Source organism: Dasypus novemcinctus, chromosome 22, assembly GCF_030445035.2.
Source record: "Dasypus novemcinctus isolate mDasNov1 chromosome 22, mDasNov1.1.hap2, whole genome shotgun sequence".
In the NCBI taxonomy this organism is placed as follows: domain Eukaryota; kingdom Metazoa; phylum Chordata; class Mammalia; order Cingulata; family Dasypodidae; genus Dasypus; species Dasypus novemcinctus.
In genome coordinates, this window is record NC_080694.1 from 68,780,152 (window position 1) to 68,799,875 (window position 19,724).

Below are 19,724 nucleotides of genomic sequence, written 5' to 3' on the forward strand. Positions count from 1 at the left end.
TTAGGCTGGAGAGCTGGCCACTAGGCTGGAGGGGTGGCCAGCAGTGGCTCTCTGCCAAGGAGGTGTGTGTTGACATGTTCAAACACACATATGAGGTCTTCAAGATGTGAGAAGGAACCAGGGGAGGGAAGAGAAGGAGGTAGGGGTATGCATCTCTATTTTGCGATTACCCTCCTTTGATAATGGTTTTTTTTTTTAATTTATTTATTTAATTCCTCTCCCCTCCCCCGGTTGTCTGTTTTCTGCGTCTTGTTTCTTTGTCCGCTTCTGTTGTCGTCAGCGGCACGGGAAGTGTGGGCGGCGCCATTCCTCGGCAGGCTGCTCCCTCCTTTGCGCTGGGCGGCTCTCCTTATGGGCGCACTCCTTGCGCGTGGGGCTCCCCTACGCGGGGGACAGCCCTGTGTAGCAGGGCACTCCTTGCGCGCATCAGCACTACGCATGGGCCAGCTCCACACGGGTCAAGGAGGCCCGGGGCTTGAACCACGGACCTCCCATGTGGTAGACGGACGCCCTAACCACTGGGCCAAAGTCCGTTTCCCATGATAATGTTTTAAAATGAGCCAGTCAGTGCTGTACAAGTCAGTCAGATAAGAGAGCTTGGACTTATTTAACACAAAAAGAACTATCACATTCCAAAGCTCACATCAGACTTAACCTAAAAGTTAATCTAATTAATGTCAGGAACAATAACGGTGAGTCTAAGAAAAGCATACGAAGCATAAATACTGAGGTAGGGGACAGGGAAACAGCCTGGGGAGAGCAGGAAGGGGAGGCTGTGACTGGAGAGCATGATGGGGTACCTGGTGAAGTGTTTATGTCCTCCATCCTAGCATTGTTGTTTGTTTCCATGTTTCTTGCTCTTCGATAACATGCGAAATGTATCCAGATGGGATCAAGCTTGTTTAAGTGTTGAGGTCCTGGACTCCTGAGCTGTTCAGTGCTCACCTAGTGCTATCTTCTTGTCTTTACCTGTTGATGCAGCTACTCAGGCATCAGTGTTAGAAATGCGTCAACATTAGAGGCTAAACATTTAGTTTGCTTTCCATCTGAATTTAAGGCTGAAAGAGAAAAGGCAACATGTTTCTGTAAATGAAAACACGACCAGGAGAGTAAAGAGCAAAAATATTCCCTGATACCCAAAACCATCCTGAAAAAGAACAAATTTGGAGGATGCACGCTTCCTGATTTCAAAACTTGTTACAAAGCTACAATCATCAGCAGTGTGGGTCTGGCACAAGGACAGACACATAGACCAATGGACTAGAATTGAGATCGCAGAACTAAACTTACACAGCTATGGCCAATTGATTTTTGACAAAGGTGCCAAGTCCAATCAATGGGGAAAGAATAGTCTCCTCAATGCATTTTTCATTACACATTGCTGGGAAAACTGGATATTTACATGCAAAAGAAAGAAAGTGGACATCTACCCCACCCCACAGATGAAAATTAACTCAAAATGGATCAATGATCAAAATATAAGAATGAGACTATAAAACTAGAAAAAAACACAAGGAACTACCTTCAGGACCTTGTGTTAGGCAATGGATTTTTAGGCTTTACACCAAAAGCACAAGGAACAAAAGAAAAAAAGAAAAAAAAAAAGAACCTCATCAAAATTGAAAACTTTTGTGGATCAAAGGACTTTAGCAAGAAAATTAAAAGACAACCTACAGAATGGGAGAAAATATTTGGACACCGTATATCATCTGATAAGGGTTTAATACCCAGAATGTATTAATAGAACGAACTCTTACAATTCAATAATTAAAAGACCAACAACCCAAATTAAAAAACGGGCAAAGAACTTAAATATCTTCTTCTCCCAAGAATATATAAAAATGGCCCACAAGCACATGAAAAGATGCTCAATAGCATTAGCCATCAGGGAAATACCAATTAAGACCACAATAGGATACCATTTCAACCTACTAGAATGGCCACAATTGAAAAAAAAAATTACAAGTGTTAAAGAGGAACACGCACACATTGTTGGTGGAAAGTAAAATGGTACAGCTGCTTGCTGTCAAAAACAATTTGGTTTTCCTCAAAAAGTTAAGCAAAGAACTACCATATTACCAGGCAATCCCACTTTTAGATATATACTCCAAAGAACTGAAAGCAGGCCCCACAGATACTTGTTCAACAATGTTCATAGCAGCATTATTCACACTAGCCCAAAAGGTGGAAACTACCCAAGTGTCCATCAATGGATGAAGATAAACAAAATGGGCTTTATCCACACAATGGAATAGTATTCAGTCATAAACATGTTCTGATACATGCGACAACATGGATGAACATCCAAGCCATCATGTTGAGTAAAATGTCAGACGCAAATGGACAGATATTATAGACACCACCTATATGACATAACTATAATATGCAAATTTTAGAGACAGAGTGGGTACAAGTTACCTAGGGGGTGGGAGCTGGGAATGGGGAGTTAATGCATGATGGGTGCAGGGCTTCTGTTTGGGTGATGGGAAAGTTCTGGTAATGGGTGGTGGAATTAATAATAGAACAACATTGTGACTGCAATTAATCTTACTGAATTGTACGTCTGGGAGTAGTTAAGATGAGAAATTTTATGTTGCATGCAATAAAGAGACAATGAAAATTAAACGCAATACATGATCCTGGACTGGATCTAATAATGGAGGAGAAAATGCGCAAATAAAATGATACAGCCAATGTGGCAAAATATAAGTTGGTAGATAGGGGTATACCTCTGTGAGAGGTATGCTGGAGATCTCTATTTGAGTTTGGTATTATTTTTGGAACTGTCCTGTAAACTGGAAATTTCGAAGCAAGAAGCCGAAAAAAAAAGGAAAAGAAATGGAGGTGCCGGGGATTGAACCCGGGGCCTCGTGCATGCTAAGCACGCGCTCTACCACTGAGCTACACCCCCTCGCCCAGCGCTTTCACCAAAAATATCTCTATGACTATTATCACGATTTTTAGTGCCAGCAAAAGTATCTTCCAAAATGTGGTTTTTGAACCTTCTATACTGGATCCTGTCTCGCTGCTCCCAGGAAAGAAGGAAAACTGAATGTTAGGCCGGAAGTCCCGGCTCCGGGACCTCCGCAAGGAAGGGGGCGGCCTGAGGCCCGGTGCCCGGTCTCCCGCTCCTTAGGGCGGCTCTCTCCTTGGCATAAGAAAGGCCGCCGGGAAGCCGCGAGGGAAGAGCAGGGGCATCAGATGGGGCCGCGAGGATTCAGTTCCCCGGGGAGACCCGAGGGCCACGCAGGGAGCGGCTCGGGGCGCGCGCGGCGGAGCGCGCGGGAACGCACCGGAGTGGGAGCATCTCGGACCCGCGAGATCCGGTGGGGAAGGCTTGGCGCCGAGCGGATTAGCCCTCACCCCCCGCGTCCCCGCGCCCCCGCGCCCCCAGCGAGCCCCGCCGCGCGCCAGCGCTTCCCGCCCACCCACACGCGAGTCCTGGAGCAAACCCTACAGCCACTCCCCACTGGGCTTTCCTCTCTTTCTCACTCACCCCAGCGGGCCCGGGTCTTCCAGGAGACCCGAAAACACCATCGCCCCTGACTCCTCCCTGGCTGGGGCCGGGGCCCTGTCTGGACCCTCGGAGCTGCCGACACACACCCGGAAACGCTGCATACAAGAAGGGGCCACAGGCGACCCTCCGGGCCGTGACTAGAGGGGCGCAGGTGTCCTTCCCACGCGTGCATTTTAGACATCGCTGCAGGGGTCCCCAAACGGGGCGAGTCCCTTGCGGAGCGCGATGAAAATACGGACTCCGGGGCCCTGCGCATCCGCGGACTGTTTTCGGAGTCCCTGGGAGCCGAGTCCGGCCAGTTGATCAAAACCAGCCAGGACGGAAACTGGAACGAACCAGGACCTAGGGTCACCTAGCACCCGAGGAGGAAAAGGGGCCTGGGAGCAGGGGCGGAAGAAGGGGGACCAGAAAGAGGGCTGGGGTACGAGAAGAGAAAGAGGGCCGGAGGATGGGGAGAGGGGCCTGGGGGACCGGGACAGACAAAGAGGGCTGGGGGGCAGGAAAGAGGGCTGGGGGGAGCGGGGGAAGAGAGAGGGCTCGGGGTTGGGGAAAGAGCTGGGGGCGGGGACAGTGGAGAGAAGGATGGGGAAAGGAGCGGGGGACGGGGACGAGGGCGGGGGCGCGTCCCACTCTCCCATCGCTCTCCTGCTTCCTCCAGAAAGAAGGCGCCTTTCTCTAGTAGGGGTGCAGCTGCCGGTCCTTGTAGCCCAACGGTTCTCCCATTTCGGTGCTTCGGAATCATCTGGAAGCCCGGTTGAAACGCAAATTGGTAACATCATCCCCAGAAGGACGCAGTAGGCCAGGGGCAAAGCCTGAGAATTTGCACTGCTCACCGGCCCCCGCTGGTTCCCGGGCGGGGAGCTGCGGGAGGCCCGCCCGTGGGCCCGAGGCTCTCCCGGCGCGCCCCTGGAGAGTTTGCGGTTCTTGAACTTTCCCTAAGAGCCTGTCCAAGGGAGCGCAAAGTCACCTGTCCGGAGCAGCTTTAGGTGAGGACGGTGAAGGCTGCCGCCTGAGGCTGGAGCCGCCGGCGCAGCCACGGAAACCCCTGATTGTCTGTTTTTAGCGTGTCTAGCTGGAAATCCAAGGAAAATTACGAGAAAGCACAGACTGTGGATGATGCATATGCTTTACAAGATTCTCAGGAAAAAAGGGTCTTAGGTATCCACGCGGGCTCTTACTTCCAGGGCCTGAGGGCCAAGTGCCCCTACGTGGGCGCGCGCGCGCGGGTCGCGGGTTCTCCCCGGGGAAAGCTGCCGGATCCTGCGTGGTCCTGCTCGCCCCAGCTGGCTTTCTGCTGCTCACCTACTGCTTTTGGCTGAAGAGTCTGGAGAGCGGACTGCGGGTGGGGAAGCGAAATCTGCCATACAAGCGCAGAGGCCCTTTGTTCGGCATTTTGAGGATAACGACCCCGTTCTCTGTCCCACTTCAGGAAGGCTTGTGGGGTGGCTCTCGCAGCCGTTCAGTGACCCCGGGCTTGAGGCCTGAGTCAGCTGGGGCGTCAGGCATGAAGGGGACGATTTAAGACCGCGGAGGGGGTCGAGACACCTGCTGGACCTGGAGGATTAGAAGGACGGAGGTGCGCTCAGAAACGCGCGTGGCGTGGCTGGCGGGGCTCAGCCGGCGAGCAGAGAAGAGCGAAGTTTCTGCTGGCGTATTTCTCTTTTTTTGCGGTAAGCAGGATGGGATCCAGAAGGGATGAAGTCACGGATTTCGGAGGCCGTCGGAACAGCCTTCTGAGACTGTCTCGTAAACGCTACCATCCATGGATCTGAAACTCTGCAGAGAACTCTGACCAAGAGATTTTTTTTAATGTGTCCATGGAAGAGAATGCCCTAGAAGAATGGCTAGAGTGAGGATTGAAAAGTGACTTCTGGCCTTTGGGGTTGAGGACTCACTCATGAAAATCCTGGAAAAGAAAGGAATGAAGGTGCCTCTGGGTTCCTCTTGTAGCCGAGGATTGGAAATCTCAAAGAGAAGCACCCTTTCCTAACAATCCTAGTCCTTGTCACTTTCCCGTCTCCCTCTGCGCTGCTCACAGGAAGACCGTGGAGTCCTTGAATTGTAGAGCACCGCCATTGCTCTGGAAGAACTTCTCAGGCTCCAGAAGTGGTCCAGAAAGGAGCCTAAGCCTAAGGCAGTGAGTTCTGGGGAACAGAGAAGTGGCAGGTCCCACGGAGGGAGAGCGCCGGGCAGGGGTCACAACCAACGTAGACAGCCCTGTGTGTGGACGGTGGGAACCCTGTGGAAGGAGTTCCTAAGTGACAATGATGGAGATTTGGGCCGGAAGGGTATGGGGAATGAAACAGAGAGAGAAAGAGAGAGAGTTGGGATCAGGGTCTGTGAGTAAAGACTCACCAGACAAATTTATTGCCTCAGAGGGGCTTCTATATATACCCCAGCATACGTGCGAACAAGCAGCTACATACAGTTAATCATTAATATTACCTATCACCTACTGAATTCAATCAACTTATTTCAAGTTACCCATCCATCCTAAGGAACTAAAAGATCTTATCTTGGAGTACAAACTCTAGATGTTCTATATAATTACTAAGTAAATATGTTCATTATTCTTGTAGCCCATGACAGCTTCGTCCTGCTTGCCCAACACTCCCAACTGCCCAACTTCTTACATTGTAAGCGTTACCAGGGAAACAGCTTGTCTTTCCATAAGAGATCATTATGTCTTTGTTTCCAACAGATAGAATTCTGAGGACTGAGACATTTAATTCAGGACGGAGAACACACATGCCCAATAGACTGAGAAAACTCCAACATACATGACGTGTGTAATTTTACCCACCTGGATCCTCTCCGAAGAAGGTGTTGTGTCAGAAATGTAATTTGGATATGAATGGGTTAATATGTTCTGAAGATTGTGAAGGCATTTTCATGCATAAACTCCTTTTCCTTTTAACTTTTTATTTTGAAATGTGTTCAAACTTACAGGATAGTCACAAAAATAATGCAAACCCCATAGAGAGAATCCAACATATCCCTACACCCTCAGATACCCAATCCTCCAGTTTTAACTTTTTGCCACATCTGTCATATCCTTCTATCTATCTATCCATGTAGCCACTTATCAATCCATTTTCGGGACACATGAGTGTAGGTTGTATATATTATGCCCCCTGAACCCTTAATACTGCCAACAAGAATATTCACTTATGTAAACCATCTTAAGTACAGTTATCAAGTTCAAGAAATTTAACATTGATATAAAGCTTACAGACTAGATTTCATTTTTTCATTTGTCCTAATAACGTCCCCTTGAGCCTCCTCTTCTTCCTTGCTAGATCCCAGCCAGGGGCACTTATTGCATTTCATTGTCCTTGTCTCTTCAGTTACCTTCTTTCTTTTAATTGTGAAAACATATATAGAACATATATATGTTCAACCACTCCCAAGCAGGCCATTCAGGGGGATTAATCACATTCATAATATTGCAATACCTTCACCACTTCCATTCCAAAAACTTTTCCATATCTCCAAACAAAACCTAGATACATTATGCAGCAGCTTCCCATTCCCTGCCCCACACCACTGGCAACTTGTACTCTAATTTCTGTCTCTGAGCTTACATAGTCTCCAATATTTTCTTTGTGGTCATGCCCTGGGACTTAAATTTAACCTCTAAAACCTATGACAATCTAATTTGCTTTGATACCAACCTCACTTAGATAGTAAACACAAACTATCTTCCTACACCCACCATCTCCCCATCTTTAGTAGTTCTTGTCACAGATTACATGTTTGTACATTATGAGTCCAAAACCATTGATTTGTCATTATACTTCATGAATTTTCTTTTTCAGATCCTGTAGGAAGTAAAAAGTGAAGTTACAAATTAAAAATACACTAATACTGGCATTTACATTTACCCCTGTCATTACCCTCAGCAGAGATCTTTGTTTATTCATGTGGTTTATATCTGTTTATTATCCTCTCGTTTAACCTGCAGAACTCTCTTTGGCACCTGTAGGACTGGGCTAGTGGTGATAAACCCCCTCAGCTTTCATTTATCTGGGTATGTTTTAACCTCTCTTCATTTTTGAAAGACACTTTTGCCAGGTAAAGAATTCTTGGTTGCCAGTTTCTTGCTTTCAGCCGTTTAAGTATTTCATCCTACTCCCTCTTGTCTCCGTGGTTTGGGTTGAGAAACCTTACTGAGACAATACTATTGAGGCTCCCTGGTGTATGACACTGTTCTTGTGACTTTCATAATGATCTCTTTATCTTTGGCATTTGGTAGTCTGATTATAAGATGCCTTGACCTGGGTCTTTTGGGATTTATCCTGTTTGGAGTTTGTTGAAAGTCTTAGATGTATGCATTCATGCCTTTCACTAAATTTGGGAACTTTTCACCATTATTTCTTTGAATATTCTTTCTACTCCTTTTTGTCTTTCTTCTCCTTCTGGGACTCCCACAAGGAGTATATTGGTGAGCTTGATGGTGTCCCACAGGTTCCTCACCTTCTGTTTACTTTTCTCCTTTCTTTCTTCTTTCTGTTCCTCAGACTGGATGATTTCAGTTGTCTTATGCTTTAGCAAATACCATGCAATGGATTGGCTTTAACAATGGGAGTTTATTGGCTCATGGTTTTAAGGGTTAGGAGAAGGCCAAATCAAGGCATCATCAGGTGATTCTTTCTTCCCGCGGGCTGGCCTTCTGGGCTGGATGCTTTCTTCCCGCGGGCTGGCCTTCTGGGGCTGGTTGCCTATGACCCTTGTTTCTGGGCTCCTCTATCACTGGGCAATGCACATGGCATCCCCTCCTGGCTCTCCCTTCTCTCCTGGGTTCCACTGACCTTCACTTCTGGCTGCTCCCTCTGTGTCTTTTTTCTCTATCTGCCTGAATTTCATTCTACTTGTAAAGAATAAAGTAATAGGATTAAGACTCATCCCGACTGACAAAACTTCATCAAAAGTTCCTATTTACAATGGGTTCATACCACTAGGAATGGATTAAGTTTAAGGACGTGTTTTTCTGGGGTACCTAGCTCTAAACCACCATATCTTATCTTCAAGTTCTCTGATTCTTTCTTCTGTCAACTCCAATCTGCTACTGAACTGCTTTGGGGAATTTTCAATTTCTGTTACTGTGATTTTCTGCTCTTGTTGGTTCCTTTTCATAAATTTCCATCTCTGTCGATAGTCTCTTTATGTTCATCTGATGTTTTCCTGATTGCCTTCAGTTCTTTGTCCATGTTTTCTTATATTTCTATGAGCATATTTAGGTCCATTTTTTAAAGTTTTTGTCTGGCATGTCCCAGGTCTGGTCCTTCTCATTGATGATTTGTTAATGCTTCAATCATTTCATTTTCCATCATTTCTTGTTTCCTTGTATGTTGTTGTAACCTTTTTGTTGAAATCTGGACATTTTTACATTTCGGTATGTTATTGCTGAAAATTAGACTCTGGGCATCTGTTCCTTAAAACTGTATCCAGCTAGTGCTATGAGTGAATTTTCCTTGAATGCCAGAAGCTAAAGGAAAAAAGGAGGAAAAAAGAAAACATCTTTCCCTGACTTTGTAAGTAGACTGTGCTAGCACTCCTGTTCAAGGCTCATTCATATAAAGGGTTGTACAAGAACAGCTTCAGGCTAAGGTATAAGGACCTCCATGATCCTTTCTGCACTTGCATTTTGTCTGGGGCATTCTTGTGTGACCCTAGGAATCTCCTTCCTCACTAGGAAACAGTTTTCTCACTGTCCCAGACACTGCACTGTATGTCCTACAGCCAACAATCCCTTGCTCCAAGTAGTGTATCATGACCAGCCTGTGAGTCCTGAAGTACTGCAGCCTTAATAAAGGTCCCGTCCATTTCTAGCATCAATAAGTAGCCCATAGGGTCCCATAGGGCTACTTATTCACACAGTTAAAGAAATAATATGCTACGGTTTTTCCTATACAAAAAGGACCTAACTCTCAACATGCCTTAGCTACGTCCTTTTTTAAAAAAATATTTTTTAATTTATTTTTAAAAGATACTCAGACTAGATAAAATGCTACACACACACACAGACACACACACACACACACGGGATTCCCACATGCCCCATTCCCCACACACCCCACTTTTCCCATATTAACAACTTCTTTCATTAGTGTGGTACATTCGTTGCAATTAATGAACACATTTTGGAGCATTGCCACACAGCATGGATTATAGTTCACACTGTAGTTCACACTCTCTCCCACTTCAGTCTGCAGGTTATGGCAGGATATATAATGTTCTGTATCTGCCTTTGCAATATCATTCAGGACAAGTCCAATTCCCAAAAATGCCCCCATACTACACGTCTTTTTCTCTCTTCCTGCCTTCAGTAACTCCAGTGGTCACTGTCTCCACATCAATGACATAATTTCGTCCATTGCTAGAATCACAATAAGTCTATAGTAGAATACCAGTAAGTCCACTCTAGTCCATATTTTATTTCCCAGTCCCGCGGATTCTGGGATGGTGATGCCCACTCGACCTCTAATTGGAAGGGGGCTTCAATCCCATGTGGTGATGGATGGGACTCTCTTGCTGGCAGTTGTAGATTCTCTTGGTTCCTTGGTGTGGTGGTTGTCCATCCTTACCTACTTGTTAGTTGTCCTGGGTGAGTCTAATGAACTGGAGAGCACTTCCTTTTTCTCTCTCTCTCTCCCTTTTGTATGCTAAATATACAGTCCCTGTATATCGGTAGTCAAGCAGTAAAAATATTGTGGAAGATTTTCATGCTTTGAAATTTTATAATGATATGTCTTGTTATGGATCTTTTTCATTTATTTATTTTTTTGCCATCCGTTGTGTCCTCTCATGGCAGAGATTGGCTAGCTGTTCACCAAACTGGTTCCTCCTCTTCTTGGGCACACAAATAGACTACCTTTCCCTACCTTTCCAATACTCACTTGGAATTAAGTGTAGTATGGTTTTAGTTTGCTAGGCTGCTGAGAGCAGATATTAATGTGTTGACTTTAATAATGGAAATTTATTCTGTACTGGAAGCTGTACAAGCTTACAGTTCTGAAGCTGGGAAAAATAAAATCAAGGCATCATCCTGTGATGCTTTCTTCCTGAAGACTGTGACTGTCAGTGACCCTTGGGTCCTCTGCCACATGGCAAGACACATGGCAGCACCTGCTGGTCTCTCCCTTCTCTTCCAGGTTTTGTTGCTTTAAGCTTCTTGCTTCCAGGCCTTATTCCCCTCTCTCTCTCTCTCTCTCTCTCTCTCCCCCCCCCCCCCCAAATTTATCCCATTAATAAAGGAAGCCAGTCAGAGGATTAAGACCCACCCCAGGCCATGCCTTAAGTGAAGTAACATCATCAAAAGGTCCTGCTAGCAGCAGGTTACACCCACAGGAACAGATTAGCTTTAAAACCATGCTTCTCTGGGGTTGATGCAGTTTCAAACCACCACACTATGTGACTGAATTCTAGGCCATGAAATGTGAGCAGAAGTGATTTGCGCCTTTTTCAGGGCTGACTCATAAAACACGTACATGGCCAGTCCTCCAAGTTCTTTCCCCATCTACATCTAAAGGTAGGTGAGCAAGCAAACTTGGAAACCACCCGTGTTGAAGATGGTGAGTCATAAATTCAGAGAACCAGGTCCCACTGACTCCTACCACTCATCAGGAGCCCTCAATCTCCTTTTCTGTGCCTAAGTCATTACATATTTGGGGAGGAGTTTGTTTTTAACAACAGTTAGCCCTACCTTCAGTTACAGCTCCAGGCCAAAGTATAAGGGCCTCTGTAATCCTTTCTGCACTTGCATTTTGTCTGGGGTGTTCATTAACTAATTCTTTTCATCTGTGATTTATGGTCCTTAATTCTAAGAGTTTTTAAAAATTATTTCTTTGGTAAATTTCCCCTCTTTCTTATTCTCCTCCTTATAAGTTTACACCTTATTTGTTTTCTTCTCCTTTCTCTTTGAACTCCTACTAGTTGTGTTGTTGAATTGCCTGGAACTGTTGATAGTGTAATAAATGGCATATGATTGAGGGGTGTTGTGGATAAAAATAGAAGGCAGAATGAGAATGAGGAAAATGAAGGTGAAATGACAGAAGTGGAAGTAGAAAATGATGCTTAAGCATCTGGTCTCTTACTTGGCCTAACACTTTCCATAAGCCTAACAATGTGCGCACATGGTCACGTGTCTCTGTAATGTTTTCCAGAGTAAGATATATATATTTTTTAATAAAGGGTATTTATTTGGGGTAGGAGCTTTCAGATACCAGGCCATAAAGCATAAGTTACTTCCCTCACCAAAGTCTATTTTCAGGTGTTGGAGCAAGATGGCTGCTGACATCTGCGAGGGTTCAGGCTCGCTGGGTTCCTCCCTTCCTCAAGCTTCTTGTTCCTGGGCTCAGGGTTTCTCTCTTCCTGGGGTTCACTTCTGTTTCCTCTGTGAGCTTACCTACCGGGGCTCCAGCTTAAGGCTTCAGCATCAAACTCCAACATCAAAAACCCGGAGTAAGATATTTTAATAGCCATGTGCTAATACTACTCATTCTCCACTTCAACTTCCCCACATCACATGTCCTCTTATATCCAGTGGCACTGATGAGGGTTTAGTTTAGGCCTTTTAGGGATCAAGCTAAAAAATATATTTAATTTCCAATTAAAGGGATATAATTATGTACTCTGAGATCTCTTCCATGCATAGTTACATAATTATTAGCCTGAACAATTTGATGTGGTCCCCAATTATACTCCCACCTCCCACTGTACTAACTTACCTTCCCTACTTGACCTTGTAAGCATTGTGAGTAATGAGGGAAAATGAGGTAAAAATGCATGGAACCTGAAATCTTACCGGTCGTAATGTTTAATTTCATGTGTTAGCTTGGCTAGGTTATGGTCCAGTTGTTTGGACAGGCGAGCCCCGACCTGATTGTTAATGTGAAGGTGTTTGGTAGATGGGTTTACATCATCAAGTCAGCTGATTGCATCTCAGCTGATGAGAGGTGATCAAAGCCAATGCAGTCAATGCAGGAGAAAAGTATTATAGAGGCATCAAGTTGTTTTTCCAATTGTGGTTTTGGTTGTGTCTGTAGTGTTTGTCAGACTGCTTTTCTCATTCTAAGTAAACATTCACTTTCATCTAATTTTGTATTCATACTTGTGTGTATTTCCTTCATAAAGATGACCACCAATTCTGTATAAGCTTTAGGTCCACAAGCCCTGAATCTGCCCCTGCCACTTAAAAAAAAAAAAAAAAAAATCACACCTCTTTGTCCATGGCATTGAGATCCTTGAATTGGGTGAATTACTGATAAACAAAACAAAAGTAACTTTTCTCTTGTGCCCAATATCCACTTTCCCCGACGGGGAAGTCATTTTTTCAGCACTCCACCTCATCCTTTCCTCCCAGGTCTCTCTCTGAAGTGTTTTCTCTGGGGTTAGGAAAAATAACATAAGAAATAATGTTAGTTCATGTTTTGTATGGTGTGTTTGAGTACACGGTAACTAACGTTATTTTTTGAGATTGAGAACTTAAAATACCTCCAAGAACTATAGAGTCCTCACTCCTTTAAAATGCATAAAGCCCCCAGGTTTCACGCATCAGGGTTCGGGAGTGTTCGCCCCCTTCGCCCAGGAAAAAGGCTGGTCCGCAGACCGCGGCTGGCGGCTCAGAACCAGTTTCCCCACGCTTCTGGAGCGGTCAGGCGGGACGCTGAGGGCGCGGGTCCCTGCAGCGCGAGTCCAGGGATGGACATCCGGTTCTGTCTGTCTGGACCTGGCAGAGAAAAGCAAGAGGCTGTAGCTCTGCGGCTTTATAATGATGCTTTTTCCTTACTCCATCCCAGGATACTGTGGTTTTGTCAAGGTTTTCTGTTTTTCAGATCCTGTAGCCTCTTAATTTTAAACTTGATGAAAAACTGAAAACATTGAGATCATGAACCAAAACTTTAGGATTGATGTAGGTGCTATAGTATAAAAACACAGCGGAAGAGGGTGCTGTGATGGCCGAGTGGTTAAGGCGTTGGACTTGAAATCCAATGGGGTTTTCCTGCGCAGGTTCGAATCCTGCTCACAGCGGCTTTGTTTTCCAACTAATCTCTTCTGGCCAACGTGTTACTAATTGAAGTTAAAACACAATTTGACTTCGACTTTCCTGTTCCTGAAAGAGTCTCTAAATCGTCTCTTTCATTTGGTAAATCTTGGTCTAACTTGTTTCAGGGAACTTACCTCCCAATTGCCACCTTCTGGTACAGTCAACAATTTTGGAGTGCCTCATACTATAAGAACATTTCCAGAAATCCGAGTGGCTGGTGAAGGACAGCATCATGGTGGCTTGAAATGAAGACTTTAGAATAACATATGCACAGGTCTTAGTTTATTCCAATACCATTTAAACTGTTGTGCAGCCTAGAAAAAGATACAGGTTTCCCCAATTCATTTTTAAAAAGCTGGCGTAAACTTGACTCCAAAGCCAGCCAAGGCTGAATAAAAAAGAACCCAAAACCAATCTCACTCTTGTATATTGTTGCAAAAATTATTAATAAAATGTTGGCATATTAAATTGACTCCAAAGCCAGCCAAGGCTGAATAAAAAAGAACCCAAAACCAATCTCACTCTTGTATATTGTTGCAAAAATTATTAATAAAATGTTGGCATATTAAATTGACTCCAAAGCCAGCCAAGGCTGAATAAAAAAGAACCCAAAACCAATCTCACTCTTGTATATTGTTGCAAAAATTATTAATAAAATGTTGGCATATTAAATTGAAACCATATTGATATTACAAACAGGATTTTTCCAGGAAAATAGAATGATTTATATCAGGAATATATATATATATAATTAAAATTACTTAAAAGATTAATGGCGAAAACTAAATGGTCTCAATAGATGTCAAAAGGGATTTGGAAAAATTCAAAATCCAATCCAGATTTCTAATTGTGTGCTACAAGAATCTGTGGTATAACCCACTGTATTAGTCAGCCAAAGGGGTTGCTGATGCAAAGTACCAGAACTCTATTGGCTTTTATAAAGGGTATTTGCTTGGGGTAGAAGCTTAGAGTCACAAGGCCCTAAAGAGTCCAACTTAAGCTACCATAAGAGGTACTTTCTCATCCAAAGTCTGTTGCCATGTGTTGACGCGAGATGGCGGGTGACATCTGCGGGGTTCAGCCTTCCTCCTTCCTCTTAAGGCTCCGTGGTCCCAGCTTCTTCCCATCTCAGCCCTAGGCTGGCATAAGGCTCAAGGCTCGTCACTCTTTCTGGGTCTCATTTCTTCCCAGGCTCAACTGCTCTTTTCTCTCCACAAGGTCAGCTGTAGACAATCAGGTTCATCTCTCTTCTCTGGCCGTGTCTATGGAGCACTCTCTCTTCCTGCGTATCTGTGTGTATTTACTTCTGTTTGAGAGTCTGTTTTATCAACCCAAGGAGGCTGGGACTTGATGCTGAGTTGCACTCTAATGATGTGGTTGGATCAGAGCCCTAATCTTAGCATAATTTAATCAAACAGCTCCGCTAAATCTAATACAATCAACAGGTTACTGTACAAGAGGAACAGACCAGTTTACAAACATAGTCCACAGTTCTTTTGGAAATTCATAAATATTATCAAACTGCTACATACACCTTTGACTGAATGGCTGGATAACACCACCCCCTCCATTCCCTCACTAAAATGTCTGAAAAGATTATAGTCAGTATAGCTAATACTGCTGATTTATAAAAGAGGTTGTGGCTGAAAGGGATAGTCTGTAGAAGTAAATGTCAATTGAAAGGAAACTAGAGAATAATCTAGGGAATTTATAACAGTGATTTTGGTGGTAGATGAAGATTGTGGCTAATAATATAAATAATACTCTACTTTTACAACATGTTAAGAAATGATGATACCCGGGAAAATTATAACTAATGTAACTTATGGAAGATAGATAACAATGATATTGCAATATTTTACAGCAATGGCAAGAAGATATTATTTCAATACTAAGGGATAACGATGGGGAGTATAAGCGATATGGGGGTTTTCCTTGTGGAGTAATGAAAACATTCTAAAATGGTTGAGGTGCTGACATCACAACTCTGTGATGAAAATGAGAGCCACTGGTGCACACTTGGAAGGGATTGTACAAGGCTTGGGACTGTGTAGCACAGGGAATCCAGCGGTGGGAGACTCTGGTTAACAGAATAAATACAAGAACATTTTCTCCTGAATGACAACAAAGATATAATACTATTATAGGGTGTTAATAAGTGGGTGGATTAGGAGAAAAATACACCAAATGCAAGATATGGGCTGTCGTTAGTAGTAATATTTTGAAGATGCTCTTTCGTAGTTTGCAACAAATGCTTTACAGCATAGCAAGGTGGTGGTGGTGGGGAGATGTTTGGGAGCCTTGTATGATGATGTGCATGTTTGTTTTGTACGTTCATAAATTTTAACCATACACTTATTGTTTATGTATGTTCATGTACTAATGATATACTTCAGTACAATTTTATATTTTTTAAAAAGGAGTGTTAATAAAGTTGCTGACTATTGCAGAATCTTTGCCTTGCAATTTCATATTAAATTATTTTCTTTCTACTGTTTGAGGCCCCACTTCTTTCGACTGAACACTCTGTAGTGGGGTGGAGGGAGTGGAACCACCTCAGCCCTGAAACACGATGTACCTGGCTGGCGGAAACAGAAGGCGCATATTCCACCCTCAGATAAGCCCTACCCACGAGCCCTTTGCGGGGCTGGTCAGAGATTTAAATGATTTCCCTGATTATCGCCTATTAATCCTTTTGGGCAAAAATTCAACTGCTCCCTGTTTGCCTGCCCATGTAGGAGAAGTAGATTCTCCAGAGTGGTGGTGAAATGAGGAATCTTTGTCTTGTTTCTGATCTTAGAGGGAAGCTTTCAGTCTTCCACTGTTGTGTATGATGTTAGCGGTCAATTTCCATCTATGTCCTATATCATGTTGAGGAAGTTCCCTTCTATTCTTAGTTTCCTGAGTGTTTTTATCAAGAAGTTGGGCTGGACTTTGTCAAATGCCTTTTCTGCATCGATTGAAATGATCATGTGTATTATTTCCTTCATTCTATTGATGTGGTATATAACATTAATTGATTTCCTTATGTTGAACCACCCCTGCATTCCTAGGATGCATCTCACTTGGTCTGGGTATATAATCCTTTTAATGTCCCGATGGATTTAGTTTACTAGTGTTTTGTTGAGGATTTTTTCATCTGTATTTATAATGGTCTGTGATTTTCTTTTCTTGTGATAACTTGTCTGGAGCTAGGAAGATTTCTGCATGACAATTATATAGCTAGCCTTGGAAAAGGTGGTTACAGCTCAGAGGAGATAACATTAGACCTTTGAAGTTTCATCTGTTTTAGTTTCCCCGCTTCTGAGGCAAATATCATGCGATGGGTTGGCTTAGCCAATGGGAATTTATTGGTTAGTGGTTCTGAAGCTAGGAAAAGCCCAAAATCAAGGTGTCACCAAGGTGATGCTTTCTCCCAGAAGGCTGTGGTTTCTGGGGCTGGCTACTGGCATTCCTAGCCCTTGGCCTTCCTGTCACGCAGCAGTGTATGTGGCGGCCTCTCCAGCTTCTCAGTTCCATGAGATTCTGGCTGCTCCCTCTGGCTTCTGTCTGAGTTTCATTCTGCTTATTTGGGTCTCCAGTCATAGGATTGAGACCCATCCTGACTGAGTTGGGTCACACCTCGACTGAAGTAACCTCAACAAAAGGTCCAATATAGGAGTTTATACCCACAGAAATGGAACCAGATTAAGAACATGCTTTTCTGGGTACACAGCTCCAAGCCACCATAAGCTCTTTAGTGGACCTCTTGGATTTTCATGGAAGACATTCCTACCATTTGCCCAATTTTTGTGCCTTTTACTTCTTTCTACCTTTCACTGTTATATTTGATTAGACTAGATTTACCTCAGATGTATTCCTTAAATAGAGGTTGACTTTGGAGTCAGTCGACAATCTTTACTCTATTAAGGAAACATTTCTTTTTAATCTAAGGATGTATGTTTCCTGCAAAAACACACTGAGAATGTGTCTTGTAGAGATTCCAGTATCCATTATTTATTTCTCCCCATCCCTTCATTGTTTGCATTTGCTGTGTCACTTTGTTATATGTTGGTCTTCTTTTTAGGAGGCACTGGGAACAAAACTTGGGATCTTCTACATACTAGATGGGGGCTCAGTCGCTTGAGCCACATCCACTTTGTTCCATTTTCTTTTTTTTTTTCTTTTTTTTAAAGATTTATTTATTTTATTTCTCTCCCTTTCTCCACCCCCGCCCCAGTTGTCTGTTCTCTGTGTCTATTTGATGTGTCTTCTTTCTTTGTCCGCTTCTGTTGTCAGCGGCACGGGAATCTGTGTTTCTTTTTGTTGCGTCATCTTGTTGAGTCAGTTCTCCGTGTGTGTGGCGCCATTCCTGGGCAGGCTGCACTTTCTTTCCCACTGGGTGGCTCTCCTTACGGGAGTGCACTCCTTGCGTGTGGGGCTCCCCTCTGCGGGGGACACCCCTGATGGAGGGGACACCCCTGATGGCAGGGCACTCCTTGTGCGTATCAGCACTGTGCATGGGCCAGCTCCACACGGGTCAAGGAGGCCCGGGGTTTGAACCGTGGACCTCCCATGTGGTAACCGGACGCCCTAACTGCTGGGCCAAGTCCGTTTCCCATGTTCCATTTTCTTAAAGGGAATGAGAACTTCAAGATATTTTGAATCTGAGTGAGTAATCTTAGATTTTTACATTTCCCCTTTATTAGTTCACGGTGATATTGTTTTATTAATATCTGCATCTAAACTCCTTGCAGCTCTTAGAATCAAGGTTAAGCTACCTTCCTAAAGTGAAATGGGACATTTTTGTCCTTTTTGTTCTCTGCAAAATTTTTTATAGTTCTCTGTTGGAAGAAAAGGGAAGCACACTAGTTATTTCCAAATTGTTGGCTCATTCTGAGAATCCCTTGTAGTCTCTTCCTTGTCCAGCCTCTGGGTTCCAGCCACAGCAGGCACTCCCAAAATGCTGACTGTGATTTCATGATATTGGAGTGTTGTCCTAATACAGAGTGAAAATATCACTGAAGAGAACACTGGGAGAAGTGGGAGAGGTCTGAGGGAAACACTTATCCTTGAAAGCAGGTATGGGGTGCAAAAAAAAAAAAAAGATATATTGCTGTGTTTTTTTGTTGTTTCAAATAACGTGCCATTTTCAAGCATCCAAAGCCATCGCATGAGCTGACAGACGGTTGTTATTGCTTTACTTCTAGTGTTCTCTCCTGTCCCACCTAGACTTCTGATGACCTCAGAGTTCTAGCAAAGGACCCTTCTATGGCTTTGTGAATTAACTTACAAGCAAGCTAGGGGGAAAATCTTCCTGCCAAAACGCATGGGATGGGGAAGGAGACGTGGTTCAAGTGATTGGGCTCCTGTCTACCACATGGGAGGTCCAGAGTTCAATCCCCTGGGCCTCCTGGTGAAGGCAAGGTGGCCCGAGTGGAGAGCTGGCCCATGCAGAGAGCTGGCCTATGCAGGAGTGCTGGCCCGGGCAGACAGCTGGTGCAGCAAGATGATGCAACAAAAAGAGACACAGAGGAGAGACAATAAGAGATGCAGCAGACCAGGGAGCTGAGGTGGTGCAAGAGACTAACCTCGGGGGGCAAGATGGCGGCTGAGTGAACATCCCTGTTAGGGTCTTCTGCAGGGAATCGGCTGGGCGGCGTTGGAGACTCTTTGGGACCGGATTGTTTCGGGATTTTTGCTGGTCCGGAGGTGTCTGGACATCGATTTGGAGGGAAGGTAACAGAGAGGATTCGTCTGTGAAATATACACGGAGATCCCAGCTACCTGCAGAGGATTCCCTTCTTGGGTAGGCGGAGACGAGGCATCTAGCCCCGCTCGGTGGGGCTGAGCCAGGCCGGGCCGGGCCGCGGTAGCGTTTGGAGCCGGGCGGGGCCGGTGCAGGCCCCCGCTGCGGGCCGCGGTAGCGCTTGGAGCCGGGCGGGGCCGGTGCAGGCCCCGGCTGCGGGCCGAGGTAGCGCTTGGAGCCGGGCGGGGCCGGTGCAGGCCCCGGCTGCGGGCCGCGGTAGCGCTTGGAGCCGGGCGGGGACGGTGCAGGCCCCGGCTGCGGGCCGCGGTAGCGCTTGGAGCCGGGCGGGGCCGGTGCAGGCCCCGGCTGCGGGCCGCGGTAGCGCTTGGAGCCGGGCGGGGCCGGTGCAGGCCCCCGCTGCCGGCCGCGGT

The 19,724-nt window shown here is 45.0% G+C and overlaps 2 non-coding genes across 2 annotated transcripts; one reads left to right on the top strand and one right to left on the bottom strand.

Moving 5' to 3' along the window:
* Positions 1 to 2,839: 2,839 nt before the first annotated feature.
* Positions 2,840 to 2,911, bottom strand: TRNAA-AGC (transfer RNA alanine (anticodon AGC)). The gene has a single exon. It is a non-coding gene; the product is annotated as a tRNA-Ala (tRNA).
* Positions 2,912 to 13,467: 10,556 nt separating this feature from the next.
* Positions 13,468 to 13,549, top strand: TRNAS-UGA (transfer RNA serine (anticodon UGA)). The gene has a single exon. It is a non-coding gene; the product is annotated as a tRNA-Ser (tRNA).
* Positions 13,550 to 19,724: the final 6,175 nt, after the last annotated feature.